The sequence below is a fragment of the Vulpes vulpes genome, chromosome 13, assembly GCF_048418805.1.
Source record: "Vulpes vulpes isolate BD-2025 chromosome 13, VulVul3, whole genome shotgun sequence".
Lineage (NCBI taxonomy): Eukaryota > Metazoa > Chordata > Mammalia > Carnivora > Canidae > Vulpes > Vulpes vulpes.
The window spans coordinates 73,010,585-73,019,659 of NC_132792.1; the positions used below are offsets into that span (position 1 = coordinate 73,010,585).

The window sequence follows — 9,075 nt, forward strand, 5'->3', positions numbered from 1 at the left end:
TAACATTCAATTTTGAACCATTTTAATAGGGTTCTTAGTAAACTTAGAAATATGTTACTTTTCTATCACTCTAAAGGAAAAGTATTTAAAAATCAGTAACCACATCATATATAAGGGGGAACCTACTTTCCCCATGACTCTCACACTCTCTTATACCCCATGCCATGGAATGTAGTGCAACCATTGGATTGGCGCTTTGAAAGGAACTAAGTATTGCAGCTTAGGTGCTTTCTATCCCCAAATGGGCCACCTTCACAGAAGGAAGATCCTTTCTGCTGTGCTCATGTGTAAAGGGCAGCCTCCATAGGTGAGCCTGTGGTTGCCCAACACTGTCTATGCTTGGGTAGATAATCTTGTCTCATTTGGGGAGAGTCAGCAAGTCCTTTGAGCTCAGATATAGAGCCAATATCCTCACTTGACCCCATCAGTAATAATGTCGATATCTTGATTTCCACTTATCTGTGTTCTCTTATTTTGTAATTGATTCCCTATACAGGAGGAAAAGAGAGTGGTATTATTTATCGACTTCTCTTCAAATACCCAATTCTTTTTTTTTTCATCATATACACATCTCTATATTTATATATTAGATACAGGCACAGGGGTGGGCAGGGGCACCAGGCTGTCCTTGTGCCCCCAGCTCCACTTTTGTTCACCCACACACAGAGGAGCAGGGGGTGTTAGATGTGGCAGCTTTGAGGGAGGGGGTTTAGGCCTGGGCCCTGCTCCTCAGGGGGACTAGCCCTGGAGCCTTAGGAATATTCCTTCAGGGAAAACGGGGTAGGGTTTTAATGGGTCAGTGTCCCCCATTCCCCCACCACCCTTCAGTCGGTCCCGGGCAGCCAGAGCCCTTCCATTCCAGAACTACCAGAGACTGGGATAGCTGGGGTAGAGGACGGCAAGCAGCAGAGGGCGATTTACTTTGGGGCCACCTAAGCCCCTCAGGTCCTGGGAGGGGAGGCGGGGCAGAGGGAGCCTTGGCCTGCCTGGAGCAGGAGGCCAGAGCAAAGCCGTGGAAGGTGGCCAGGTGCACCCCTGCCCCGACCTGGGCCACCAGGGGTCTGGGTGGGGCACAGTGTCCATTTCCTAACAGTCCGGCAGGGGAGGGGCAGGCAGGGGGCAGAGCCAGGCCCCAAGGAACAGAGGTGTCTGTCCAGACTAGGGGGCTTCCAGCACCCCAGGCTGGAAGCGGGCTGTCTCCTGGAAGATGAGCTCCTTCAGATGCTCCTTGGGTAGATCATCCAGCTCCATATCGAAAGTGAAAGGCTCCTCAGCCACTGGCTCATCTGTTGGGTCGTAGTACTGCTCCAAGTAGGGATGAGCCAGTGCTTCTTCCACTGTAATCCGTTTGTTGGGGTTAAAGGTCAACATCCGGGGACCCCTGGGTGGCGCAGCGGTTTAGCGCCTGCCTTTGGCCCAGGGCGCGATCCTGGAGACCCGGGATCGAATCCCACGTCGGGCTCCCGGTGCATGGAGCCTGCTTCTCCCTCTGCCTGTGTCTCTGCCTCTCTCTCTCTCTCTCTGTGACTATCATAAATAAATAATAATAAAAAAAAAAATTTAAAGGTCAACATCCGGTCTAGCAGGTCAAGGGCTTTGGAGTCTGACTTGGGAAAAGGCTTGGCCCATGCCACCTTGGTCTTGGAGGGCAGAGACTGCAGGTAGTTTCGGGCCTTCATACTGATGATACAGTTCAAGTCCTCCTGGGATGGGGAGCCTAGGATACCTAGAATGTGGTTGAGCTGGTCCAGGTAGTGCTTGCCAGGGAAGACGGCCGGTTGGAGAGCGTCTCGGCCAGAATGCAGCCCACAGACCAGATGTCGATGGGCTTGGTGTAGCCCTTCGAGTTAAGCATGATCTCTGGAGCTCGGTACCAGCGCGGGGCCACATATTCTGTCAGGAAGCCAGTGTGGTCATGCTCAGGATGGGCAATCCGGGCCAGGCCGAAATCGCGGATCTTAAGGTCGCAGGTGGCGTTGATGAGCAGGTTAGAGGGCTTTAAATCCCGGTGGAGCACACTGGCTGAGTGGATATACTGGAGGCCTCGCAGGATCTGGTAGAGCAAGCAGCAAACATGGTCGTTGCTCAGCTGCTGGCTTTTGAGCAACTTGTATAGGTCTGTCTCCATCAGGTCCTGCACGATGTAGACATCCCTCATGGCGTCCAGGGTGGGCGCCCGCAGACTGTCCCGAATCGCAGCAAGATCCGGACCCCCTCAGTGCGCGCCGGCAGTAGGTCTGAGGCTCAAAGGGGCTGATTTTCTTGGCCACGCGAACCTTGCGCACGTGGTCGTGAGCTGAGCTGACCCTGAGTACGCGCCCTCGCCCAGGTAGTGCAGCTCCGTGTAGCGCGGGCCCACGCCCAACGGTGGCCCCTTCACCACCTCCACCTCCCCCGAGACCCCCGGGCAGACCCCATCGGCTCCCCGGGGCTCCCCGCCCCCGCCCCCGCCCCCCTGAGCCGCCGCCACCGCCAACTCCAGTCCTCCCCTCCCCTCCCCGCCTCCCCGCCTCCCCCCCCCCCCGGCGGCCCCGCCCAAATACCCAATTTTTAATAAACATTAAAGACAATCTATCAACATTAATCACAAAACGAGAATGCCAATATTACTAACATTATTTTAACTTCTTAAGGATGTTCTTGCCAGTGGAAAAGTGCTTGAAATCAAAACAATAAATTTAACTACCATGAATTAGTAAATTTATATCTGCAATGTCTGAAAAAACTCTTTAAATTAATTAGAGTGAAGTAAAGTGATAAGATTCAAAATAAATATATCTCTAGACCAGTGCCTAACAAATAGCAGGCACTTACTAAATACTGAATAAATAAAACATAAAAACTGTGTATTTAAAAAAAACCTGTACATTTCTACATATTTTTGTATATGTTATTTATAATGGAAAGGGTATTTATAATAGCAACTAAAAGCCTCATAATAACACGAAAAAGACAATATAGTACCTATGTGAAGAGAGCAAAATTTTTTAATTTATGTATGATGTTCTGAATGAATAAATATAGGAAACATTCCTAAAGGAAAAATCTGAATACTCTGAAGTCATCAATTCTTTCCAAGTTTATATATTTAATGTAATTTTAACAAATTTTCCTTCAGGATTTCTTTTGGAATGATTAATTTAATTTGAAAGAAAAACCATAAATAGCAATTCTGATAAATATTTTGTGCTATACTTTGCATATTACAACCTCAAGTCACTGTCTGGAATTTCAAAGCTCCTCCTACTCTCTGCTCAGGTGCAGCTGTTAGAAGCTACTCAGAAGGAACAGGAACATTGTTCTCTCCTGATTTTCCTCGTTCACCTTCATTCACCAGGTGAAGTTAGTACATGATTTATTGCTCATGTAAGTTGCCATGGAGGCCCTTCCTCTGGTCATTGCCATTTCTCTATCTAACAATGCAGGAATTAAAATAGTTCCTCTACTGTCCATCACACTAGATAGCATCCTTGTAATACCATCAACAGCCTACTGCTACTGGAGAATCCTAACAAGGCAAGGCCTGTTTGCACTGGGCAGCCATTTGGGGTGGCCAGATGGCACCTGTTTACATGTTCTCTGTGCCTAGTCTAAAATCCCTGAAAACCCAGTAATCTATGACTCAGATTCAAGAAAAATTAGGGGCTCAAGTTAATCTCTGACCTTGCTATGGTCCTTCCCTATAATCTAGTACTTTCCAGGTCCCCTGTCTTGTCACCCAACAAACAGCTAGTCTGGAGGAAGACACTAGTATATCACATAGACAAGCAGTCCCTAAGCAGCAGGCAGCCATTAAGTCAGCCAGCCATATTTCCATGAATTCAGTCGGTGAGGACAAAGCAAGCATAGCCGAGTTTAAACAATTTATTAGACCCGGCACAGCAGACAGCAGAAACTGCAGGTTCATACTGGTTTCCCTGGGTCCTGAGTCCCATCAGGGCAATACAGAGTGGGGCTAGATAAATGCTACCACACACACGGTGACTCCGGATCACACCTGAGAACTCCAAGTTTTGGAAAGCCCTAACATTAATAGGGGCTGCTGGCAAACCTGCTCAGTCTTTGTCCACAGAGAGATATTATCTTAATCAGAAAACAAATGTTCTCTGAGAAAAGGAGGGAGATTTTACTCTCCCTGAAGAGAGATGTTCTTACCTTGCAGTATCTTCTTATACAGACATTCTTAAAGTAGCTACACATAGCTTTCCACAGGAAAACCAGATCATATAGAAACGTGAGCTGTGTACAAGGAGAAACAGTCTCCTGACAAAATGTTCTCTGCATATACACACGTCCAAACTTCGCAGAGAATGCCACATCTTCCATTTCGGTAGGGAACAGCAAAAAGACAAAGTGCTAGGAAAAGGTGCTAGAACTCTACTCCTCAAACTTACCCCAGTCCTAATTCTCTTTATAGAAAGATACTTCAAGTCATAGTACATTAGAAAAATGTAAATCAAAACTACGAGATAGTACTTCACATCCTCTAAGAAGGCAAAATACAGAAATAACAGAAAATAAAGACCTACATATAAGATTTGAAACCACAAAATTCCTAGAAGAAAATATAACCAATAATTTCTTTGACATCAGCCATAGAAGCATTTTTTAGATATGTCTCCTCAGGCAAAGTAAAGAAAAGCAAAATTAAACTACTGGGACTGCACCAAAATAAAAAGCTTTTGCAGAGCGAAAGAAATCATCAATAAAACAAGAAGGCAACCTTCCAAATGGAATAAGATATTTACAAATGATATATCTGATAAGGGGTTAATACCCAAAATACAGAACTTCTACAACTTCAAAATAAAAAAAAAATAAATAAATAACCTGATTAAAAGTGGGCAGAGGACCTGAAAAGACATTTTTCCACAGAAGATATACAGATGGCCAACACATATAATGAAAAGATGCCCAACATCACTAATCATTAGGAAAATGCAAATTAAAACTATGATAAGATATTACATCTGTCAGAATGGCTAAAATAAAAAACACAAGAAGTAACAACTGTTGGTGAGGATGTGGAGAAAAAAGAACCCTTGTGCATTGCTGGTGGGAATGAAAATTGTGGCAGCTATCCTCTAAATAAGAAATAAAATCAGTTGGATTTTTCTCTATGATATAAAACACAAACTTAAGTCTCACTGACCACTGATGATACTGAATTGAATCCAAACTACAATGTATAACTTTAGTTCATAAATTACCAGAACAGCTCAAATTATACCCTGAATGAGTGTACATGCCCATTCTCTCTTGATTTATTCTGTGATTCTAAGGAAAATTGCCTAGGAGGCACTGGTTGATAATAAAATGTGATATGGGGGCACCCGGATAGCTTAGCCAGTTAAGTGGCTGACTTTGGCTCAGGTCATGAACTCAAGGTCCTGGGAGAAAGCCTGACATGAGGCTCCCTCCTCAGCAGGGAGTCTACTTCGCCCTCTCTCTCTGTTCCTCCCCAGCCCATGTGCTGTCTCTCAAATAAAATCTTTAAATAAATGTGATATGGTACAGGAGATAGGTTTGTGTAGCAGAATGCTCAAAGATGAGAAAAACTGGTCTTCAATCCTTTAAATTCAATGAGTATGTAACTCTCATCAACTGCCAATCACCAGAGATGCCTTTTCAGCTGAGCCTATGTGGTATATGGTTGTGTGTGATGATGACACTGGTCCTTGACACACCCAAATATGTGTGTGTGTAATACTAAATATCTTTTTCATGTACTTCTTAGCCATTTGTATATCTTCTTTGGATAAATGTCTATTCAGGTTCTTTGTTCATTTTTTAATTAGGTTGTTCATCTTATTGTTGAATTTTAAGAGCTTTTATATATTCTAGATACTAGATCCTTATCAGACATAGGATTTGCAAGTATTTTCCCCAATTTTGGGGTTACCCTTCCATCTTGATAGTATCCTTTGATGCACAAGAGTTTTTTTTTCACAAGAGTTTTTAATTTGAAGATATCCAACCTATTTTTTCTTTGTTGCCTGTGCTTTTGATATCGTATCTAAAAAACCCACTGACTATTCCAAGGATGTGCAGATCTTCATCTATGTTTTCTTTTAAGAGTTTTATAGTTTTAGATCCTACTTTGGTCCATTTGAGTTAAATTTTATTTATGGTATGAGATAAGTGTCCAGCTCCATTCTTTTGTATTTGGATATCCACTTGTCCCAGCACCATTTACTGAACAGACTATTCACTTATAACCTCTAGGTCCAGCCTTTCCTCAGTTGAAGACAGGGGAAAAGAAAAAATTTTTCCCCACTGAAGGTCTTGGCACCCTTGTCAAAAATCAATTGACCATGGATTACAGGTTTATTTCTATATTGCCAATTATATTTGCATTGTATAATTTTTCTGTATATTATATGATTTGACATCTTAAGAAATTTTTCTGGCTAGGAGACTTGCCTCATACTGGCCTAAATTCTTAGAGATAGTAAAAGACCCAGACAAAAGCATACCTTTGATGTGCAAACTAACCAATCCAGACCCATACCACTTCTTTCTGGCCCATGTGCCCCAGGAGGCACCACTTCTCTCTCTTAATCATCACAGAGCCAAGTACCAGGCAACTAGAGATCACCTCTACAGTCCAAAACTCACTGATGTTATTCAAACTAGCCAATCTTAAACTGTTTACTCTGCCCTGCCTTGCCTTTCCTGTATAAATCCTAGTAAAGTTCATGGTCTAAGTGCTCTCTCCCTCCTGTCTTCTGTCTCCTGAACTCCCTAGTGTTTTTCTATGTGGTCCTACATGATATATCATGCTTCTTGTCTTTAGGACCCATGAATATAATAAACTTTGTTTTTCTGAGCCTCTCCTGTACCTCCTTTTGTACCTGACTGATCATCTCACAAAAAACACAAAACTCTATTCCACTGATCTAAATGTCAATATATATGCTAGTACCACACCATTTTGACTACTGTAGCTTTATAGTAATTTGTCAGATCAGAAGATGTAAGTCCTCCAACTTTATTCTTTTTCAATATTGTTTTAGCTATTCAGGGTTCCTTGTAATTCCATATAAAACTTAGGATTCATTTTTCATTTCTGTAGAAAAGGCATTTTCATAGGAATTGAATAAAATCTGTAGATCATTCTGGGAAGTACTGTCATCTTATTATTAAGTTTCCAATCCATAAACACAGGATGTCTTTCTACCTAGTTAGGTCTTCTTTAATTTCTTTCAAAAATGTTTTATAGTTTTCAGTATAGAAAAATGGCACTGAATATACAGGACTACCCAGTGCACCAGTACAAAATGCAGAAATCAGCATGCAAGAAAGAAGATGAGGATTCAGATTAGAGACAGGAGAGATGCTGCTCTTTCCATTCCTGGCCATTACTTAATGTGAAGAGAAGATGGAATCCATCATAGCATCCAGAGTGAGAAACTACAAAAGCATCTTTCTTGCAGAACAGTGACTGAACTGATATATTAGTGATCCACTGCTATGTAAAATATTATTCCAAAACTTTTGCAGGTTAAAACAAATGTTTATTACCTTTCAATTTTTGTAGGTCAAAAATTTGGGAACAATTTATCTGGGTAACTCTGGGTCAAGACCTCCCATGAGATTACACTCAAGTTGTTGGTTGGGGCTGTCATCTGAAGGTTTGACTGCCGCTGGAGGATACTCTCCCAAGGTGGATCACTCACATTGGCTGTTGTTAAGAGGCTTCTGTTCCTTTCCAAGCTGGCCTCACTATAGTGCTGCTTGGATATCCTTATGGCATGGCAATTAGCTTCCTCCAGAGTCAGTGAACCAAGAAGAGTACCAGGAAAAATCTGTAAGGCCTCTTATGGCCTAGTCTCAAAAGTCACACACACTCACTTCAACCATATTCTATTTGTTAGAAGTCTCTTGATCCAGCCTGTATTTGAAGGAAGAACAATAGGCTTCACCTCTTAAAGAGGGCAGTGTCACATAATTTGTGAACATATTTTAAAACTCTCACACTGAAGAATGTAGTCACCTCTTCCATACGCACTAGTATGACATGGCACCAAATAAATAGTTCAAAAACAATACCCAAAAATCCATCTCAAAACCTGGTAGAGTAGTTTCTTCTTATGCACAGAAGATACACTGCAAGACCTCCAGTGGATGCCTGAACCCACAGATGGTAACAAACCCTATATATACTATGTTTTTTCTATGTATAAATACCTATAAAAAGTTTATGAATTAGACAAAGGGATCAATAACTAGTAATAAAGGAGAACAATTATAATAATGTACTCTAATAAAAGTTATCTGAATGTGGTCTCTTCTTTCTCTTTCTCAAAATATGGTATTGTAGTCACTCTTCTGGTGATGATATTAGATGATAAAATGCTTATATGATGAAATGAAGTGAGGTGAATGACATAGGCATTGTGATGTAGTGTTTGGCTACTAGTGACCCTCTGAAAATATGTCAGAAGAAGGATCTCTGATTCCACAACACATTTGACTACAAGTAATTGAAACTGTGGACAGTGAAATCAAGAATAAGGGGAAACTGTAACTATTGACCTAGATCCTTAGCAACAATACAGAGGACAATGACACATTAGAAACTGCAGTAATGTATCATACATTTTTTAAATATATGCTTAATCCCGTTAGAATATAAGTCAAATAAACTGAATTTAGATTATGAATATTTATCTTGAAAAACTACTGTAAAATTAGAAAATTTTGAGAATCCATGTTTTATGGTAAATCTTTTAAAATTCTAGAGGATGGGGAAGTTTGTGAAAATGGCCCTGACATAAACTATCAAGGGTTTAGAGTTAAAAATTGAGTTGCTTTGGCTGTCTCCTCTTTTTTTTTTTTAGTTCTAAGATCCCACACTAGAGACTAGAAGACCTGTTTATGATTGTTATTATCGATGACATTAACATTATCAGAGTTAGCATAGTATTGTTTTTAAGACCTAAGAGCTTATGATCATAAAACGAAGCTCCCTGTGGTATTTCAAAGATCTTTTCATGCTGTGTGGTGTTTTTAGGTCTAGTATTGCCAGTAAATAGGTCAGTAGCTCTCAGAGAAATGAGCATTCAAACTCTC

At 41.6% G+C, this 9,075-nt stretch overlaps 1 pseudogene; it reads right to left on the minus strand.

Annotated features, from left to right (window-relative positions):
• Nucleotides 1–1,158: 1,158 nt before the first annotated feature.
• LOC112932257 (mitogen-activated protein kinase 3-like) lies at nucleotides 1,159–2,188 on the minus strand (annotated as a pseudogene).
• Between the last annotated feature and the right edge of the window lie 6,887 nt (nucleotides 2,189–9,075).